At 38.9% G+C, this 20,894-nt stretch overlaps 1 protein-coding gene across 1 annotated transcript in view; it reads right to left on the bottom strand.

Annotated features, from left to right (window-relative positions):
• The window catches only part of IFTAP (intraflagellar transport associated protein), a 382,637-nt gene that overhangs the window by 269,297 nt on the left and 92,446 nt on the right, over window positions 1-20,894 (bottom strand). The window lies entirely within an intron of this gene.

The raw sequence follows: 20,894 nt of genomic DNA, 5'->3' as shown, positions 1-20,894 counted from the left end.
TATCATCTATCTATCTATCTATCTATCTATCTATCTATCTATCTATCTATCTATCTATCTATCATCTATCTACCTACTTATCTTCCTAGGGCCTACAGTTTAGTTCTGACTATTGGGTTTAAGAATATCTCACCAGGGCCTTGTGGACAGGACATCTGGACATCTGCCCTATCGATGCCAATATACTCAAGAATTTTCAGTGGCTCTCTATTGCCCCTAAAAAAAAATGCAAGTGTGTGAACTTGAAATTTAAAGCTCTAAACAATCTGGCTCCAACCTTTCCAGACATATGGGCATATTTCTTATTGCTCCCCCTTAATGTAGTCTATATTCCAATTAAACTGGTCTGTTTTCACTTACCACAACTTGGCATATCATCTCCCACCTCTGTGATTTTACATGTTTGTTTGTTTGTTCATGAACCTAGCTAGCATCCCTAGTACTCCCACCTCACCTCAGCCTCTTAGAATCTTGAGCTTGTTTTGTCTCTTTTCTTTTTTTGGAAGAGGCAAGGAAGGACAATTGGGGTTAAGAGACTTGCCCAAGGTCACATGGCTAGTAAGTGTTAAGTGTCTGAGGTTAGATTTGAACTCAGGTCCTCCTGACTCCAGGGCCGGTGGTCTATTCACTGCACCACCTAGTGGCTCCTCTTTAGCTTGCTTTAGTGCTCAATGTCTACTGGTGATTCAATCTTTCTCCCTCTAGCTCTTAGTTCTCTCTTCTCCCTCAAATGAACTTGTATTTACCTGTTTACACATTGTTCCCCCTAGTAGAATGTCAACTGTGGGGGTTGGGAGTGGGGGTTACTGACTTCCTTTTTTGTTTTTATATCCCAAGCCCATACTACACAATGTTGTACACACTGGGCACATAATAAAAGCTCATTGAAAAGAGAATGGAACTAATTTACTGGAGAAAGGATTATTAGAATACACATTCAATGAAGGGAAAGACAAGCACTTTTTTCTTTGAACCCTAAAAACCTAGTATAGTAATTTTCACATAGTGGACATTTAATAAATGTTCATTGCATTAAAGATTGAAATAATTTGCAAGAGGAAAAATTAGTAGAATGTAAGCTCCTTGAGGGCAGGGACAATTTTTTTGTCTTTGAAACCCCAGTACTTAGCACGGTGCTTGGTATACAGCAGGTGCTTAAAAATGCTTTTTGAATTGATGAGCAAATGTGATATGTTTTTCAATAAGAAAAGTGGCATTATATTATTTTTAACCATTTATATTTACTAAAGCTGAGTTCAATTATTTAGTGACTCAAATAAAATCTCAGGTCAAGCAAGCAATTCTCCTTCCCTGGGCTTTGTACAGGCATCAAGAGAGTTATCTCCCAACTGTAGTGGTTCTGAAACTAACTACTAATCATTCTTTTTTGGCAGTGGTCACATCCCATAAAGGTAGGTATAGAGAAGAATGAAGCTGGCTTAATGAAAGGCCAATGGGGCTTTTAGCAAGGAGTGAGCATTCTCTGAAGATACTGTCCACACTTGGTTATACTTGGTTATAATTCTTTACAACTTGACTAATGTTTAATGTGAACGCCATGGGGGGCTTGGCAGGGGGAGAGAGAAGGGAAAAAAATTTGGAACTCAAAAACTTGTGGAACTGAATGTTGTAAACTAAAAGTAAATACATTTTTAAAAAAGATACTGTCCACACTTCCCATGCAGAGTGAAGGGAGATAGCCTCTCTGAAGAATATAGCTGTATTTTTCCAGCACAGAAACTGATCACAGCCTTTCTTTTATTTACATCTAATAAAACAAGGGGACCAAAGGCCGGTTCGTGGGTTCCAATTTCACAGAGATGTGGATTTGTGAAGAAAGCGGATCAAAATCACAGCCCTGAAAAATGAGCATTGTGACAAAAACATTCACAGTCTTGGCGGAGATTGAGTCAGAAAAAAATCAGTGCATCTCCTTCTTCCATGACCCTCTGTTTCAGTCAGGTTTGTTTCCTCAACGTATCTCCTTTAAAAATAGCTGGACCACTCCTGCGCTATGCATTGAGACTGGCTCATACATGACCTTGGAAAAGTCATCAGCTACTGCACCATGGAGGCTTTCCAGGGCATATTCAAGCTGTCTTATCAACTAAACACACAACTGTAAATCCTTTAAGTCAATAAAGAGAATCCCTAGCTTCCTTCCCTAGCTTAGCTATCCTGGCACCTCCTACAGGAAGCCAGTCCTGATCCCTCCAATTAATCCTCTCACCCTGGGAAATCATTTTATGTCTACTTTGTATACATGCTATATTTACTTTTCTGTGGATATGTTTGTCCACTCCATCTCCAACAAATTATGAGCTCCTTGAAGTCAGTCTCCCATTGCTATTTTTCTATCCCTAGTCCCTGATACATAGTAGGTCTTTAAAAGAGTACTTGCTGAATTAAATAATAACTAATATTTATATAGCTCTTTAATGTTGACTAAGCACTTTCTCTCCATTATCTCATTTGATCTTTACAATAATATTGTAAGGTAGATATTATTATCCCTATTTTATTGATGAGGAAACTGAAGCTGAGAGGCCTTGTTCAAGGTCACACAGATAGCAAGTTTCAGAGGCAAGATTCAAATTCAAGTCAAAAGACTTAAATTTGACTTGATAATAAGGTGACTCTAAAGTCACCTTATTATTGAAGAGATGGATAGATGAACTTAGTGCTCAATATATACAAAGAATAGTGCTAAGTTCTATGAATACAAAAACTTTTAAAAACACAAGTCCTCAAGCAGACTACAACTTAATGGGGGGGGGGGGGAGGAGACAAATAATAATATGAGAAAGTGAGATAGGTGCAAAGAAGAGATAATTTCTGGGCAAAGTTCCTTGAAAATTTTAAGGAAGTAAGAGATCAATTTTAACTGAAAAGGAAGTAGCCTCTGAAGTGGGCTTCAACAGAGATGAGGAGGGACATAGGGAGGAAGTCATCTTGGGCACAAATATTAATTCTATTCAAGGTATGAGGAATCGTGTGAGCAAAGACACAGAGGTATAAAAAGAACAGAAAGAATAAGGTTTTGAAGTGTAATAGTAATAACAACAACAATTAATAATGGCTAGCATTTCTACAGCACCTTAAGTTCTCCAAAGCATTTCACATGTTATCTCCTTTGATCCTCACTTCCTGTTAAATAGATTCTATTAATTTTCCACATTTTACAAATGAAGAAAATGAAGAAGAGAGAGGCTAAGCGACTGCCTTTCCCAGAGTCTCATATCTAGTAAGTGTGCAAGGTAGGATTTGAACTCAGGGCTTCATCATTCCAAATCCTACACACTATCACTGCCTCTAGAGTAATCTAGTTTGGCTAGTGTGGAGAGCCAAGGAGGCCTGATCCAGGACTCAGATAAAAATCTTAACAGTGTGCTCTAAATAAGAGCTCTTTGAGATGCGGCTTTTTTGTTAAGCTTACTCCTGAGTTCTTTGACATGGGTTACACTTAAAAGGATGTTGTTTGAGTTTTGAGATCAAAGGCTCTACCCCAAGACTTTAGTCTCCTAGATAACAAATCCTTATCAAATTCTCTATTCTGTGCTACTTCCAGGATATAGCAGACTAAGGTAATGATAAGAAAACTTCAGTCTCCTTCCTTTGTCTCATTTTCTCTATAAAAACCTTGTCCTAATAATCAATAAATGGAGTTCACAGTTCTTCCTTGAACTACCCACATGATCTGGCCATTTCTTATTCACATCTCTGATTATGCTTAGTGCTGGACACTGAGCAGCCCACAGCAGGCTAGAAAATCGAGTTTATCACAGGGATCTGGGATCTAGATTAGACTTGTAATTTCATTTGTTTTGAGAAACTTTGAGGTAAGGAAAATTCCTTCTTCCAATGCAAGTCAGTACTTTCTCTGGATCTTATAGGTTTAAAACACTATGTTGGTTACCAAGTGACTTTGCCATGGTCACACAGTCAGTCTGCATCAGAAGCAAGACCTAAGTCTTTCTGCCTTTGAGGTCAAGCCTCTGTTTACTACACCATGCTATCTCTCAGTGATTCTTCCAGTGTAACAAAAGAACACTGGTTTGGAAGGCAAATAATCTTGGTTCGAATCATAGCTATGCTACTCATAGTTCTTGTATGTCTAGGTCTCCATGTACTCACTTGTAAAATGAAAAGATTATACTAGATGACCTCTAATTCTATGATCCTTTGATGAGGTGTAATAGATGATGAGATTATATAGATTGGTTGGAGTCGGATGCCAAGGGCTTTAAATACCAGGGATAATAGTTAAAATTTTATTCAATAGAGAGGAATCATAGAAGGCTTTTGAGTTGAGGAATGACTTATCAAAAAGATCACCATAAACAAAATGGAAGTATCCTATGTATCAAAAAGGATATAGACTGAAGAAAGAATGACATTCTAGGTGAGAAGATATGAGGGCCACAGGGTGACTACAGTGGGAGTGGACAGAGGAACCAAGGTATTAGAGATGTTGCAACATTTAAAACCATGGGAGTTAAAATGTCCACATTCAAAGCCTCAAAGAAACATGTGAATTGGTCTCAAACCCAAAAAGAACTCATGGAAGAGCTCAAAAAGGAATTTAAAAAATAAAATAAGAAATGTAAAAGAAAAATTGGGGAAAGAAATGAAAGTGATACAAGAAAATTAGGGTTTACTGGTTAGATTTTTTTGTCTTAAAGACCATCCCTTAAATCCAATTCACTGTGACTCTCATTGATTGGACAACAATAGGTCCCTCCCCACGCACCACTTAATGGTTACTTTTGAGGCCTTCCTGGCTCAGACTGAATACAAATAGTAATTGTTTCTCTTTTGGTCAGCAACCCTAAGGGTCTTCCCCTTCCAGTTTGATTTTTTGTGGGTGGGGGGGATGTTTTAAGGGGTCATCCCTTGACTCACTTCTTAAAAAGGCCTATTCACTGAATGGACATTGACTCACTCAAAGTGAGAACTCAGAATGACCTTAGCTAAAAAGACCAAGTTCTCTCATTGCATCCTGGGCCATCTCCCCTCATCCTGATCTATATCTGGCCACTGGACCCAGATGGCTCTGGAGGAGAAAGTGAGTCTGGTGACTTTGCACAGCCCTCACTCACTCAAATACAATTGAATTGAAAATTATGTCATCTTCTTTATGCCATGGTCTTCATCAAGAATGAAGGACAAAACTGCAACCTGAGTCAAAGGATATGAACAGGAGTTTTCAGATGAAGAAATCAAAGCTCTCTATAGTCGTGTGAAAAAGTGCTCTAAATCATTATTGATTAGACAAATGCAAATTAAAATAACTCTGAGGTACCACTTTACTCCTATCAAATGAACTAATATTACAGAAAAGGAAATGATAAATGTTAGAAGGGATGTGGAAAAATTGGAGCATTAATGCACTGTTGGTGGAGTTGTAATCTAATCCAGCCATTCTGGAGAGCAATTTGGAACTATACTCAAAGGACTATAAAACTGTGCATACCCCTTTGATCCAGCAATACCAGTTCTAGACCATATCCCAAAAAGATGTTTTTAAAAAGGGGAAAGGATCTATTTGTACAAAAATATTTATAGCAACTCTTTTTGCAGTGGCAGAGATGGAAATTGAGAGGATACCCATCAATTGGGGAATGGCTGAACAAGCTGTAATATATGATTATTAATAGAATACTATTGAGCTATAAGAAATGATGAACAGGATGGTTTCAGAAAAACCTGTAAAGACTTACATAACTGATGCAAAGTGAAGTCAGTAGAACCTGAAGAACATTGTAGAGTAACAGCAATAGTGTATGATGATCACCTGTGAATGACAGCTATTCCAAGCAATACAACGATCCAAGAAAATTTTAAAGGACTCATGATAAAAAATTCTATTCACCTCCACAGAAAAAATTGATGGAGTCTGAATGTAGATCAAAGCATATTATTTTTCCTTTTTTGTTCATGGGCTTTTTTGGGAGGGGAGGAGGGTTTTTTTGTTTTTTTTTTCACCATTATTAATATAGAATTTTTTTTTAAATAGGACTTGTGGGGGGCAGCTAGGTGGTGCAGTGAGTAGAGCACCGGCCCTGGAGTCAGGAGGACCTGAATTCAAATCTGGCCTCAGACACTTAACACAAAAACTAGCCATGTGACCTTGGGCAAGTCACTTAACCCCCTACTGCCCTCCAAAAAAGCAAAAGGAAAAAATAGGACTTGTCAAGTGCCTGGAGGTATGGAGGGAAGGGGACAGAAATCAGAAATGACTTCAGTTTACATGATGGGGAAGAGTAATACATTTCATAAAAACAGGGAAATTAGGGTAAAGGGGAGACTGAAGGAATGATGTGAGCAACTTTCTATATAAAGTTTGAATTTAACTTGCTGGGGTGGGGAATACAAGAATTATCAAGTAGACAGAAATTCTAGAACTGGAACTCCTGGGGAAAGTTGGGGGTAGAAATGTAGATTTGGAAGGTGATGACTGAAGCTATGACTATGGATGAAAGTCGATTTAGTACAATTAAATTTAATAAACATTCATTTAAATGTACTTCACAAGGCACACTTACAAAAAGTAAGTGCAAGGAGAAAATACAGAGACAGAAGAAAGCCTAGTTTCTTAAGTTTCAGCGAAGCCTGTGAGATGGCTTGTGCTCATTTTTTATCAGGACTTTCTAATCCAAAAGATGAGCTTTGAAACAGGCAGTATGCTGCAAATGATTCTTTAATACTAAGTAACTGTGTGGATAAATGCGTTTATATTTTGGCTGAATAATCATATGGCTACTATAAAGATAAGCTATGCACCAGTATTCTGTGAAATTCACTGCCTCTTTTCATCTTTTCTTTAGTTCTTTTTTCAGTCAATAAACTCTTTCCTAAAAAAATATTTTCTAAAAACTCCTTACATAATTCATTGCCCCCCTATCTCATCAGTCATGAATGCACTCTTTGAAAGACCCTAGACATACTCAGCAATCAAATGCTGGATTTGGTCCTGCCTGGTCCCCATTATATTCCACTCCCAATGCATCCAATGACCTCTGACAAATTGTGTGACTCCAACATGTCTCTTTTTCTCAGTTGGTAATAATAATAATAATAAAGTAAAAACCCACCTTGACAGAGTTATCTAGGATTTATATAGCACCTCAGAGTTTGCAAAGTACCTTATAAATATTATCTCATTTTATCCTCACAAAGACCATGGGACACAAGTGCTATTATTATACCCATTTTATTGATGAAGAAACTGAGGCAAAGGTTATGACTTGCCTCAGGTCTCACAGTATGTGTCTGAGGCAGGATTTGAATCCAAGTCTTCCTGATCCCAGGTCCGGTGCTCTATCAACTGCTTCCTACTTGCTGTTTCCTAATTACAGCTGAGGTGAATTGAATAAAAGCATGTCACTGACTAGACAACCAAAAAATGATAGTATTATGGGATAATTCAGGTTTTATAAGGGAAAATTGGATTTGGCACATTGGCTCACTTAATGAGTAAAAACAACAGGAATAAATAGATTAATTAATTAGTGGATAAATAAATTCTCTTTGTATGGCACTTGAGAGAGACAGCATGAATATAATGCTCATACTTGGAGTTAGGAAGTTCTGAGTTCAGATCCTGCCTCCAACACATTGTTGTATAACTATGAGTAAGTCACTCCACACCATGAACCTAAGGCAACTCTTTGAAACCATAAATTATAGTCAAGTTTGCCAATTTTATTGGTGAAATTACCATACTAATGAAATCATAGATCCTTGACACTGGTGAAAATGGCACTTATGGGGGTGGCTAGGTAGCACAGTGAATAGAGTAGTGACCCTGGAGTCAGAAGGACCTGAGTTCAAATCCAGCCTCAGACACTTAACACAAAACTAGCCATGTGACCTTGGGCAAGTCACTTAACCCCAATTGCCCTACCTTCCTCCCTCCAAAAAAGCAAAAAGAAAAATCTTAAAAAAAAAAAAAAAAAGAAAAGAAAGAAAATGGCCCTTACTAGTTTCAGAGGATTTCATGCACACTGCTGCTAAGTCCTGATTAATGCCAATAATGAATCCCATGAAGTGGTTACATTATTTGAATTTTTATTACGTATTCCCATTGGACTGGGACCGATTATCACATTTTACATAATTATCACTTGTACAAATTTAAATATATGTGTCTATTTCATGGGAATGATTATTCACAGTAATGTGTATCTCATTTGATCCTCACAATGACCCTATGAAATATGTCATTCAAAAACATTACTCACATTTTACAAATGAGGAAAATGAGACTGAGAGAAATTCTCTGACTTGCCCAAGTTGGTAGAGCCAAGACTTGAACCCAGATTTTCTGAATGTAGGATGGAGAGGGGGGACCGTTTCATTTGTTTTTTTTTAATCCAATGTTTGGTACACAGTAAGCGCCTAATAAATGCTCGTTGATTAATTGATTTGGGGAGCTAGTTTAGTAAAGAGCATGGATCTTTCTTGGGTTCAAATTCTACTTTCCACACTTACTTTGTGTTTAACCTTAGGCAAGTCACCTAACTTCCCCAAGTCTCAGTTTCCTCATCTAAAAAGAAAGAGGTTGCCCTAGATGGCTTCTAAGGTCCCTTCAACTCTCAGACAATTTATTACCTATAACTCCAGTTCAGCTTTCTTTCTGCTATTTATTATGCCTTGTTAGCATGAAATATTAATTGTGCTTTTGCAGAAAAGCTGGGAAAAAAAGACAGAAAATCACATCAGTCAACACCACTGAATACATTTTCTCCAGACCAGCTTTTGCCCTCTGAGATTTTCGAAAAAGCTTAGATTACCTGGCAAATGATACTTCTTCCAGGGACATTTGTGTAGTTGTTAATCTAGAGGTTTGTTTGTTTTTAATTTACTTTAAAAACCACAACCCTAAAGGCCTTCTTGCTAAGACCAGAACCTGAAGATATGTGGGCTGGTTTATTTAGGGCATAATTACAGAGAGAATATTGACACAAAGGGAGGTAGGGGTGGGACAAGATTTCAGTACAACACAATGCAAGTGGTTAAGAGTTTCATTCCCCTTCTGAGAGTTTTATTAATGAACCAAAGATCTTGTGTGCCATACTATATTACAATGGGTTCTCTTAGGTGTGAATCAAGACAAAATAAGGCCGTGCCATTTCCAATTTACTTAGGTAAATGGCAGTATCGCTTAACATGATTTTTTTTTCATCCAAGCATCAGTAACATGTACCCCAAGTGTAGCCAATGCTGGCTTTCTCTGAACCAACTCAAAGGGGGAGACAGATGAGACACCTGTCCCAGTTCCTGAAAAACCCAAATGACAATGTATCACCTTCAACAGCCACACTACACCAGGGTTTTCCAGACTTGCCACTTTGCCCCACCCCAACTTTGGATTTCTATTTTATCTCTTGACAACCACCTGCAGCTCTCAACATGGCTAGACAGGTAATAACCACCTGGTTGAGCTGACCAGAAAAACCTCCAAATCACCAACAGGTGACACTACCTTTCAACAGACAGACTTCAAAAGAAAGGCAGCCCCTGACGCCCACCTGTGTCAACTGTCACTCACCCACAAGAGAGCGTTCAGTGATGGGAATGCCCCACTCTCTGGAGCTTTTATGTCGGTGGTTCTGGGAAGCTGTTGTTGTGGGGTTGAGAGGGATAGCTGTCAAAGGTGTCTCTGCCTTTCATGTCAAGGCTGCACCACTACAAAGGGAACTGTACCCATCTGTATGGCAGCATTCGGGGACCAACGGGAGCTAGTAAGGCCAAAGGCGTCTGCCTTCTAAGACGGGCATCAGCCACTTTTTCAGATGCAGTCAATGTGCCATTGTGCTTCTCTCGACTGCTTTTTTGTGACAATGAAGGGCTTTGAATTTGGGAGGGAGAGAGAAATTAGTGCTTCGTGCTAAAAATGTAGAGAAAAGGGGAAAAAAGCATCAACACAACATTAAAATAGACATCACATACTGAGCTTCTTGTCTTCATGATAGATGGGGGTGGAGAAGAGAATTTGGAGCTGAAAATATTTTTTTTAATATCATATATGTGGAAATGTTTGTACTAAGACAACACATATCAAGACAACAAAAAGATCAGAAGGGGATATAAACAGGACCTCATTTTTGCCCAGTGTTCTCTTTTTAATTTTTTTTCAAATTACATGTGAAAACGATTTTTTAACTTTCATTTTTTAAACTGAAATTTATTGACATCTTTTTTTTTTCCAATGTGTCTCCTACCATTACCCCCCCCCCAAGGTTTCCCTTTTAAAAAAGGGGATGTTAATTGGGGGGGGGGGGGGGGGGGTTTGTTCAATAAATCTAACCAACACATCAGAAGAAAGTCTGATATTACTGTGCAGTGTTCCATACTCATAGCCCCTGATCTTTGCAAAGAAATGGTGGAGGGTAGGTGCTGTCTTATAGCTTTTGGGGAGGACCAAGCTTGATCATTAAAATTCTGCAGCATTCAATTTCAATGGTTTTGTTATTTTTTCTATTACATTGTTAGGGTCCTTATTATATATGTTGTTTTCTCAGTTGTGTTTACTTTATTTTGCATAGTTCACTTATCTTCCCATGCATCTCAGTATTCATCATACCCATTATTTTGTTTTTTAAAAGCACAGTAGTATTCTATTGCATTCAGGTTCTATAATTTATTCAACCATTCCTCAATTAATGGATGTCTAATCCTCCCCATTTCTTTGTTATTATCCCCTCTCCCCCCCCAAAAAAAAGTGTTGTTATAAATATTTCAACATATATGGGACATTCCTTTTTGACATTGCTCTCCTTTGGGTATATGGCTTGCAGTGAAATTTCTGAGTCAAAGAATATAGACATTTTAGTCACTTCCTTTGCATAATTTACAATTGCTTTCTAGAATGGATGGACCAATTCACATCCCCATCAATCATACATTAATCTGCTCATCTTGCCACAATACCACCTCTAAAACCAACTATTCCTATCCTTCCTCATTCCATTCTCTATCTATTCCTATCTCTTGCTAATTTACTGGATTTGAAGAGAAATCTTATCCTGTTAAATGTAATATACATTTTAAAAACAAACTATGTAACAGACATTCATGGTTTCACATACAATCCTTTTTGCTGTTACTATTCTTTGTATGTGGAAATGTTTGTACTAATTAATGATTAAGTTCATAATAGAAAGATAATTTTAAAGGATAAAGATACTCATGGAAAAATAAACAGGAGGCATACATGGCCTGATCTGAGGATGTTTTACTAACCAAATGTATGACCAAGATTACAGAGAGGCTTTTTTATTTGAAAGAGACCCTCAAGGGGGGTGCCTAGGTGGCACAGTGAATAGAGCACTGGCCCTGGAGTCAGGAGGACCTGAGTTCAAATCCAGCCTCAGAGACTAAACACTTACTAACCGTGTGACCTCAGGCAAGTCACTTAATCCCAAGTGCCCTGCCTTCTCCCCTTCAAAAAGAAAAAAAAAGAGACCCTCAAAATTGACAAGAGATGATAGGTATTTTAGGGACCCCAGTGACCAGAATCCCTTGGTGGGCAGTCTGGAATGAATTCACAGACTCAAGCATTCTGAGTGAAATTGATAAAAGTTTATTGTTACGCTATACAACAGGCCTTAGGGAACCTGCAACCTTAAAGGGGTAGAGTTAAAGTTTTTATAAAATAATCCATAGTATAACCTGTGCCAACTATGCTAACTAGGTGAGTAAGGGTGGGATTAGGGAGGAGTTAAGGAGTGGTCAGTGCTTAAAGGAACATGAACTTTTAACATCTTCTGGGCAGGTATATTGCTGATAATTCACTGGAAAATAGCCCAAGCAGGGCAGGCGCTGCATGGAGGTGTGGTTTTAGGCTCGACACATCACTAAGTCAACTAGTGGTCAGGGTTGACTGAGAAGTGCCCAGTCTGTTACCCATCAATGTCCTGTTTGACAAGATGGATATTGGGAGTATACATGTGTCCCAAGCTAACGAAGGATCCAGGATGTGTATAATGGCTAGGGAGTTACTCATAGATAGCCCAGTGAAGGATTCTTAGGTGCAACTGGTTAATATACTAAGGGGATATAAACAGTTCATGAATGGTTGCTAGGCAGAGTGCTAGCAGGGCAAGGGGCAGAGATAATGCTCTGAGGCTGGGGAGATTTGAGGCTAGGGAGAAATGTGATTTTACTAATTGATGTTCAAACATAGGCACCCAAGCACCCCATCAGAAATCACCTAGTCCAACAACATCATTTTCCAAATAATGGGGGTAAGAAGATATAAAAGAGAGATAAAGGAACATTAACAAGGTCATGCAGATCACATAGCAGAGTAGCAAAGCAGCAGACTTGAACCCATAACAGAAAATCCAATGTTCTTTCCACTATCCTATGATCCCCCCTGATATGTTTCTGCAATAGGAACAATGCAGCCCCTAAAAACAGAAAGAATCCTCCTAAGTTTTCTCATCAGTTTAGTCATATGTGTGTATGTATGCATGTGTGTATATGTGTATATATTAAATATATACATATATATTTAAGGATGTATGAGTCATGCAATGAGCAGAGTATGAATAAAGCATTTGAATTGTATTCCCAGTTCTCTATTGATTTATCCAGCAATATTGAGCTGGTCCAAATATATGCCTCTCTGGGGTGCTTTAAAGTAATCCCTTCAGTGCCCCCAGTGTTGACCATACAATGGGCACTCAATACTTAATTGATTTGTTGTGCTATTATCACTATTAATACTTTTATAGGCTTGGGGGAAATGTCCCATATGGGAACGCTTACTGCTAGGTTTTCCATGTTTCTTCCCCTGTGCTAATACAACCACTTTGGAACTGGTGAAATAATTGGTGTATTGTGGCCTATGTAAGCTCCCTTTCAGCAAAAAGAGAAGCATTATGGGTAGGAACACTCTCCGTGGTCCTGGCAAACGATAAATATTTTATGAATGGGAAAGGATCAGATCGCCTTGGATTTGCTAAAGACCCTCCAAAGACACCACCTTTCTAGGAGGTACAGTTGCAAAGTTGGAGTCAGGAAAATGTGTGTTTGAATGTTGCCTCCAGGCACTTCCTGGCTGTATGACATTGTCTAGGTATTTAACCACTCTGAGCATCAGTTTCCTCACATGGGATAATAATAACACCTCCCTCACAGAACTGGAATAAGAATTAAATGAGATCATGTGTAAAGCATGTTGCCAATCTGCAAGTGTTATATCCATTATCCTTCATGTGCTTCTAAGGGCCCTTCCAATTCTAGCTCTAGGAGAGTATGACCCATTTGATAAAGTAAATGAGGCTCTGGAATGTTACAGCCTTGAGTCCCCACAGTGCTGGAGCCAAGATTCAAAGCGGTCTCTCTTGTGTCTATATCCAGTTTATTCTCTAATACATTGATTGCCCTGATATAAGGTCATTTTCCTAGAACAAAATAACCCCAATCAAGTTTCTCGTTTCACACTGCAACCCCTCACCTGCAATATAAGATACAGAAGAAGGGACTTTTGGCAACCAAAAACCTTTACCCAAATACTGTGCACCTGCATTTAGACAGCCAGGTGCCAAAAACATGGCTTTTTTCTTTTTAACATCTCTATGTAACACTTTAAAATAGGGCACAGGGCAGAACAGGACCAGTTGGTACACATAGAACCACAGACTGAGAAAATAATGTTCCTAAAGGAACAAAAATGGAGTTGATAAAAAAAAAACACCTAATTCTGTATTACTCTGGTCATGGGCTTGCAGGACCACTAAATTTAGACCTGAAAGGGACCTGAAGTATCATTGTTTTTCTGCGAAATAATAGAAAGACCAGTGGGAGTGAGGGGCATTGGGATTGGGGAGGTCAGTGCAAACCTTGTGGAAATCTGAAACCAAATCAGTCTTTCTAACAGAGTCAAACTGTGGTGGCCTAGCAAAAGTTATCATTTGTGCCAGTATTGAGAAGGAATCCAAACTCTATGGGGATGCTCAATTCAACCAACATTTATTAAGCACCTACTACATGCAAGACAAAGGCAAAAATTAAGAGTTCTTGCCCAGCAGAAGCTTCCATTCTAGTCCTTCCCCATAAACAACTAAAACCATTTTTCTTCCCCGATGGAGCTCAAATGTCATAGATGTCATAGAATTTTAGAGCTGGGAGGAACCTTGGGCATCACACAGTTTAATCCCCTCATTTCACACATATCAAAACTGAGACCCAGGGTAAGGAAATGATTTGGCTAAGACTACAGAGAATGTTAGCAGCAGAGCAGCAACCCTATGGCTTCTAACATCCAAATACAGACACTCTCAAAATCATACATGAGACTGTACTGAACTCGGGAATGTCAACTTGCTATCTCCCCCAGTACCTAGCCAAGTGCTCAGAATACAGTACACCTTAAAATGTTCAATGACAGATTACAAAGTACTTTTGAAAAGTCTTCATTCCCCCTCTGTTCCCCTGATCATGCACAGTAAATAATGATAAAATAAAAAGTTCTCAGTCCTTATAAAATTCAAATCCTTTCCAGGTTTTCCTCTCCTTGAAGGGGAGAAAACGAAGCTGGGAGTAATTAGTGACTTTTTTTCTGCCTGGTTGTTAAACACCCTAATTACTTCAAGCGCCATTTACCACCATTTGCACAAAGCTATCCTTTGAAAATACTTTTCAATCTCAAGTAAAATTGATGCTAATTTCTTTCTGAGAACATAGCCGATATTAACACAATTTTAAGAGTTATTGGATTTATTTTTTAATCTTAACAAGGATGTCGATATCCCAAGTGCACAAAATGGAGATAGCAATGTAATGTGATCTGATGAGGAACCAACAAAAATATCTGTAAAAATGCTGCATTGCTGTGGAAAAGCGATGCATTACTTAATTAAGCATCATGTGCTTTAACCTATATTGTTAGCTTGTCATGCTTTAAGTAGGGAAATACCCTAGACTGAATCTTCTTGCACTCCTCCAAGCAAAAACACACTCTCATGAATTAGAATGATACTATTCATATATAAATTTGTTTGTTTTGTTTTTACAGTAAATGGAATTACTTGTTCCTATTCTTACTTCAGGAAATCAAAGTTCCTACAACATCTTAAGCTGCTTTTCCATTAATTTCTCTTCCCTAAGTCAAACAGATTGATGCATGAAATTAATCAAACTAATCATTTATTTCCAAAGCGAAATTAAGAAAATATAATTTAAGGAGAACATAGAATTATCCATTGGCTGCACTTGTTTCAAGAATCAATTTAAATGTTATAATTAATTATGTTAAAGGTCTTAATTTATTGGACATTTCCAACTCACAAACATTCAAGTTATAAACCTCCCTTAAACACAAATAGCTGTCCTGGCCTGAGATTCACTTCTCCAGTCTTCTCCTCCACTCTAGGGTGCCTGAGATCCCCTTCCTCTTCTCATTGCTGCTGTGGATGCCACAGTCCTTTCCTAGCACTTGTTATAGGAATGTAAATTTTTAAGATCTTCCCTGCCCCTAGGTTAAGGGCACCTGGAGCCTGTGGTGGGAGGCTTGTTTTTCAGAAATACCCACACCTTGGTGCTTTGTGATTGGGCAGTGGGTCAAGAGGGTTGTTACATTCTCTGACCCAGGAGACGGCTATATAATCCCTGATGTGATGCTTTGTTTTGGGGCTCACTTTGAGAAGTGTTGTGTGATTTGACAAGATGAGATTCTGGGCAGCCGTTGAGAGCCCCCTGGCTTTGAAAAAACCCAGATGTTGATGCTTCTTCCCTCTCTGGTAACTGTGATTTGGTATGGATGTAATGGTTGCACAGTTTGGAAGCCTGTCTGCTTGAAATGTTTCTGTCTGTATACTCTGAAGTTCGGGGTGCTGACCTTTTCCCCCTGAACTAGGTAAATGATATGTTTGACTGATTAAAGCAAGATTGTTAATCCATGTTGAGTTGCTTTCCTTTAGAAAAGCAGATCTAACCACCTGTGTTGGCAACCACCCTGGGGACGCTGGGGTGTTTGCTGCTACAGCACTTTTTTAAGATGCTCAGAAACCCATCTCCCTTTTGCTGATGGAGTCAACAACAGGAGAGTTTCATTCATTCATTCGGTAAATACTTATTGAACACCTATTATGTGAAAAAAAGTTGAGGAGGCCAAAGACTTTAAGGTCAAGTAATTCTGGGGCCACAATGGGTCCTAAATAGCCTTAGGAGTGGAAGGGACTTCAGATGGAATTTAATCTAATCTCATTTTACTTATGAGGGAACTAAGGTTCAAAGCGCTTATGAAAATTTCCCAAATTCATGGTGAGGATTTGAACTTAGGTTCCCTGCCTCTAAATTCAGTCTTCCTTCTATTCTTCATTCCCTCTCTGAAATGTATTCCTGGCACCCCTCCTGAGTTAGAATTCTGAATGAGTGTTCACAATGGCTGCTTCTTAGCCTGGCTTAAATGGCCTTTTGTTGGAGAATCTGGAAACCAAACCATCACAAGTAACATTGTTTCTATGGGAAAACATGTGTCAAGTTCCAAATAAGGCTATTTATAAAACAATCTTTTTGAAACAAATCCTTCAACAAATTGATATCTGCTTCTATAGTCTTTATCCAGGGTGACACATTTTGTACTATTGTACAATAGCATGGCCGTTGTTTTCATAAAAAACTATATGAATTGGGGTAACCAGGCAGCACAGCGAGTAACGGCACCAGCTACAGTGTCAGGATGACCTGGAGATCGAATCCCGGGCTCAGACACTTAGCACCCACCCAGAAACACCTGGCCGTGTAACCTTGAGCAAGTTTCTTAACCCCGATTGCTTAAAAAAAAACTATATGAATACAAAGTAACAGCACCTCTTGAACTTTACTCCTGGAGTTTAAACAGAGGCAGAATTCAAGGCTTGGCTAGAGAACAGCCTTGGTTCAGAGGTTTTTAGCCTGGGGTCCATGAGTTTGATAGACAAATAGATACATAGATAAATATATGTATGTAGCCTATTATGTGTATATGTATATATCATTATTTATATATTATATATACTTGTATATATCATACATATACAATATGTATATAATGCATAACATATACACATACACACATATTTTGATAACTGAATTTCATTATAACTTGTTTCTTACATACTTGTATATATAATACATATATACTATATAAATAATATATAATATATAACATACACACATACATATACACACATATATTTTGATAACTGAATTTCATTATAACTTATTTCCTTTGTAGTCCTAATTATTTTATTTTATGCATTTAAAATATTTTGTGAAAGGGTATGTTGGCTTCACCAGTCCTCCAAAGAGGCCCATGACAGGAAAAAAAAAAATGTTAAGAACACTTGGTTTATTGTTGCTGTTGTTTTTTAAGAGGCACCATAAACATCCATCATCAATAAGAATTCAAGCTGAGGATCAGGTAAAGGGCAACAGAAAAAAAAAAAACAGCGGGCATGAACAGGCTAGCACACATTATAACCATGGAATTCCTGTAGAGAAGGTAGCATCAGAAAGAAAAGTATGGCTGAGAAATTGGGCAGAACATATAGTGAAGAGAAGAGATAATGGGGCGGGGGAGAATAAATCAGGTGTGCTCCCTTGGGACCTATGTAGAGTCTTATGAAGGCCCCCAGTAGGGTTTGTGGCAAACTGGTGAGAATACAGGGATAGGCGTTATAGATTGGGTGAACAAGGCTGAACAGAGGGTGGATCCAGGTCAGTGAGATCCCAGATCCACTGAGATATCAAAGTCAATTCCTGAAAACAGGGACTATGTCTCATTCACCTTTCCTTGCTGTATTCATGATGGCTATTTCTCAGTCTGGTTTACATGGCTACCCAGCAATACACACCATACCCGTACCTTGCTTGTATAGACTAGGGGTTCAAAATATATTGGTTGAGTGAGTGAATAAATAAATGAATGAATGAATTTGATTTCAAGACCTAGAAGCCAAGTTACAATTTTTCCTCTTCCTACCAATACTTTCTAACTTCATTACTTTTTCATTGCCTGTTTTCCATTCATCATTAGTCCTCACGTCAGGAAATCTGCTATCATTTTCCCAGTATCTATTTGTCTGAAGGAAATGCTAGCTCAAAGAAATGAAAATTTTCCATAAGAATGACCACAAAAGGGTAACAGTGTTTTGTACAATGTAACTCATGCTTCTAAATTCTCATAGAAAGAAAATCTATGTATGTGTGTGCATCTTTTTCTCCCTGAGAACAACCTCCCCCCCCACCCCAGACCCTTTTGAGCTTCTCAACCATGTTAACCTTTAAAATATCTATCAGCCTGGTTCTAATTCTGAACTTGCTTAAAGGAAGCAGGATCTAAGTTGAGGAACGCAAAATAATTAGCTTATATCATCTTCTAGGTTTCTCTTCTTTACATGGATGATTTCCCACCCCACCCCCAAGAAAGAGCCCTATTTAGATATTTGTTTTTCCCTCATAATTTCTTCCATTACCTTACTCAATTGCTTCTGGGAAACCTACAAATGTGTCTGGAGTATTTTTACCACTTGTTATCTTGTTTAACATCATAACTTGACCATACATCAACCAACAAAACTAAAGGTCTTTTGTTGAAAAGCCCTCAAGGACATAGTCTATTCACAGGAAATGACTAAAAGATACTTCTTGAGTAAACAGGGAAATCCAGTGTCAGCGCAGAGTGTTACCTTTCAGGAGGCACACTGTGAATGAAAGGAATGGGTCTGATTTGAATGTTCAGTGTGTGCTGCCAAAGAGAATCAGTTAAGACAGATGTGACAGTGGAGGCTGATGTTTTGGCCTTGGAGCTGAATTTCTCTGTTCTGGCCAGTTGGCATTACCACTTTCACATTTTTTTCAAGGTACTTTGGGAAATTTGATGTTTTTCTCTCCCATTGGGTCTGTTACACTCAGATGCTTCTTTCTTCCCCTCACTCTCAATTCATCCAACCTGAACCAACACTTGCCCCGTCAAGGTGGGATCTATCAATCAAAGCAAGACCATGATACTGCCAAAGACATGAGGCTCCCATTTGTGAACCAGCCTGAAACAAATTACTTTCTCTGTAAGTGTAATGCTGCTCTCTTTGACTCAGGAATTTCTCAGCAGATAATTGGCAATCCTGGGATGTGACACCTCTCCCCTCCACCACCACCATTCTCTTCCTCATCAACCCCAAAACAAAGGGTTTTAAATTCATTCATTCAAGTGGAAAGCTTTTTCCAATATAGTTTTTATCAAAAAATCAAAAATGTTGTAGAGGGGATTTTATGTTTCAGATACAAATTGGACCAGACAACCTCAAAGGCAGACGTCCTTAACCTTCAGTACATGGACCCCTACCATGGATAAATTTGAGAGGGCCTGTGTATTTGGATGGGAAGAAATTAATCTTTATTTTCACTAATCTTTCTTTTTATTTTGGGGCTTGTTTTTGCAATCCTATGTATTTTAATTTATTCATTTAAAAGCATTATTCTGGGCAGCCCATAGGCTACACCAGACTGCCAGAGAGGTCCAGGAAACAAAAATACCACTGCTCCAATTGTGATTTTGCAACATGATTATAGGGAAATCAAGTGAGATCATCAGACACAGCTATTACAAATACAGAAATGCATCAAAAGATTCCAAGAAGAAAGAAGCTGGAAAATAGGAAAGAGTTCACTGGAAAATAGCAAAGCATTCAAATACATGTAGTCTAACAGACATCTGTTGGGGTTTCATCTGCTATGCCAAGTGAGAGAGTGAGTTGTCTATGAAAATGTTTGGGGGGGGGGGGGGGAGGTGAGCAAAATACCATGACCTTATTCTATTATCACAAGGACAGTACAGCCAAGTGGCTAGAGAGGCAGCTTTGGCATCAGAACTCCCTGGATTCAAATCCCACCCTTTTCATAAAGCAGCCAGCCCTGAGTCAATACTGGACCTCCCAGGACCCTAGGCAACTCTCTAAAACCCTAAATGGCAGAGCCGTTGGTGAATACCATTGTGGGAGGGAATCTGTTTCTCAGAGTGAAGTACACTGAAGAAACAGGTCTGGGGAAAAAGATCTGGGGGAAATCCTTATGCGTATTCTAGGGGCAGCTAGGTGGTTCAATGGATAGAGAGCATCGATCCTAGAGTCAGGAAGACCTAAGTTTGAAGAACCTGGGGCCCAGAGACAAGAAAGGACTTGGAGCCAGAGTTTGAATTCCATCCAGACCCTGACTTTAAATCCTGCCCTCTTCACACTGTACTGCATTGTCTCTCGGGTCCTCCAGCAATGCTGGCGCAGTGGGAGAGGTGGAGAGAAAAGAGACTAAGTATTATCAAGCACCTACTATAGGCCAGGCATTGTGCTAAGTGCTTTTTACAAAAATCATCTTATTGGTTCCTCACAACAATCCTGGGAATTGGTGCTGCTATCATACAGTTGAGGAAACTGAGACAGACAGAGACATGTGACATGCCCAGGGTCAGACAGCAAGTAAAAGTGCAAAGCTGGATTTCAGTTTGGGTGTTCCTAGTTCCAGGACTAGTGCTCTGGGCACTGGGCTACCAGTTGCCTCTGATAAGAACAGGGGTGGAGAACCTACATCCTCAAGTCACATGCAGCCTTCTAGGTTCTTGGGTATGGCCTTCTGACTGAGTTGGAATTTTACAGAACAAATCCTTTTATTAAGGGGATTTATTCTGTGAAGTTTGGATTCAGTCAAAGGGCAACACTTGAGGACCTTGAGGGCCACATGTGGCCTCAAGGTTGCAGGTCCCCCACCCCTGGACTAGAATCTCAAGCCTCTCTCAAAATCCATCTCCATTTTCTAACTTCACACAAGTGGAATTTGTTTCACTCCTTCCATTTATGCCTCCAGCATCTAATAGTTCCTGGCACATAATGGGGCTTTTGGGGTTTACC

The sequence above is a fragment of the Petaurus breviceps genome, unplaced genomic scaffold (assembly GCF_028583685.1).
Source record: "Petaurus breviceps papuanus isolate PSGF00001 unplaced genomic scaffold, PetGlider_PUasm1.0 188, whole genome shotgun sequence".
NCBI classification, from domain to species: domain Eukaryota; kingdom Metazoa; phylum Chordata; class Mammalia; order Diprotodontia; family Petauridae; genus Petaurus; species Petaurus breviceps.
This window is presented reverse-complemented; position numbering and strand designations above follow the sequence as displayed.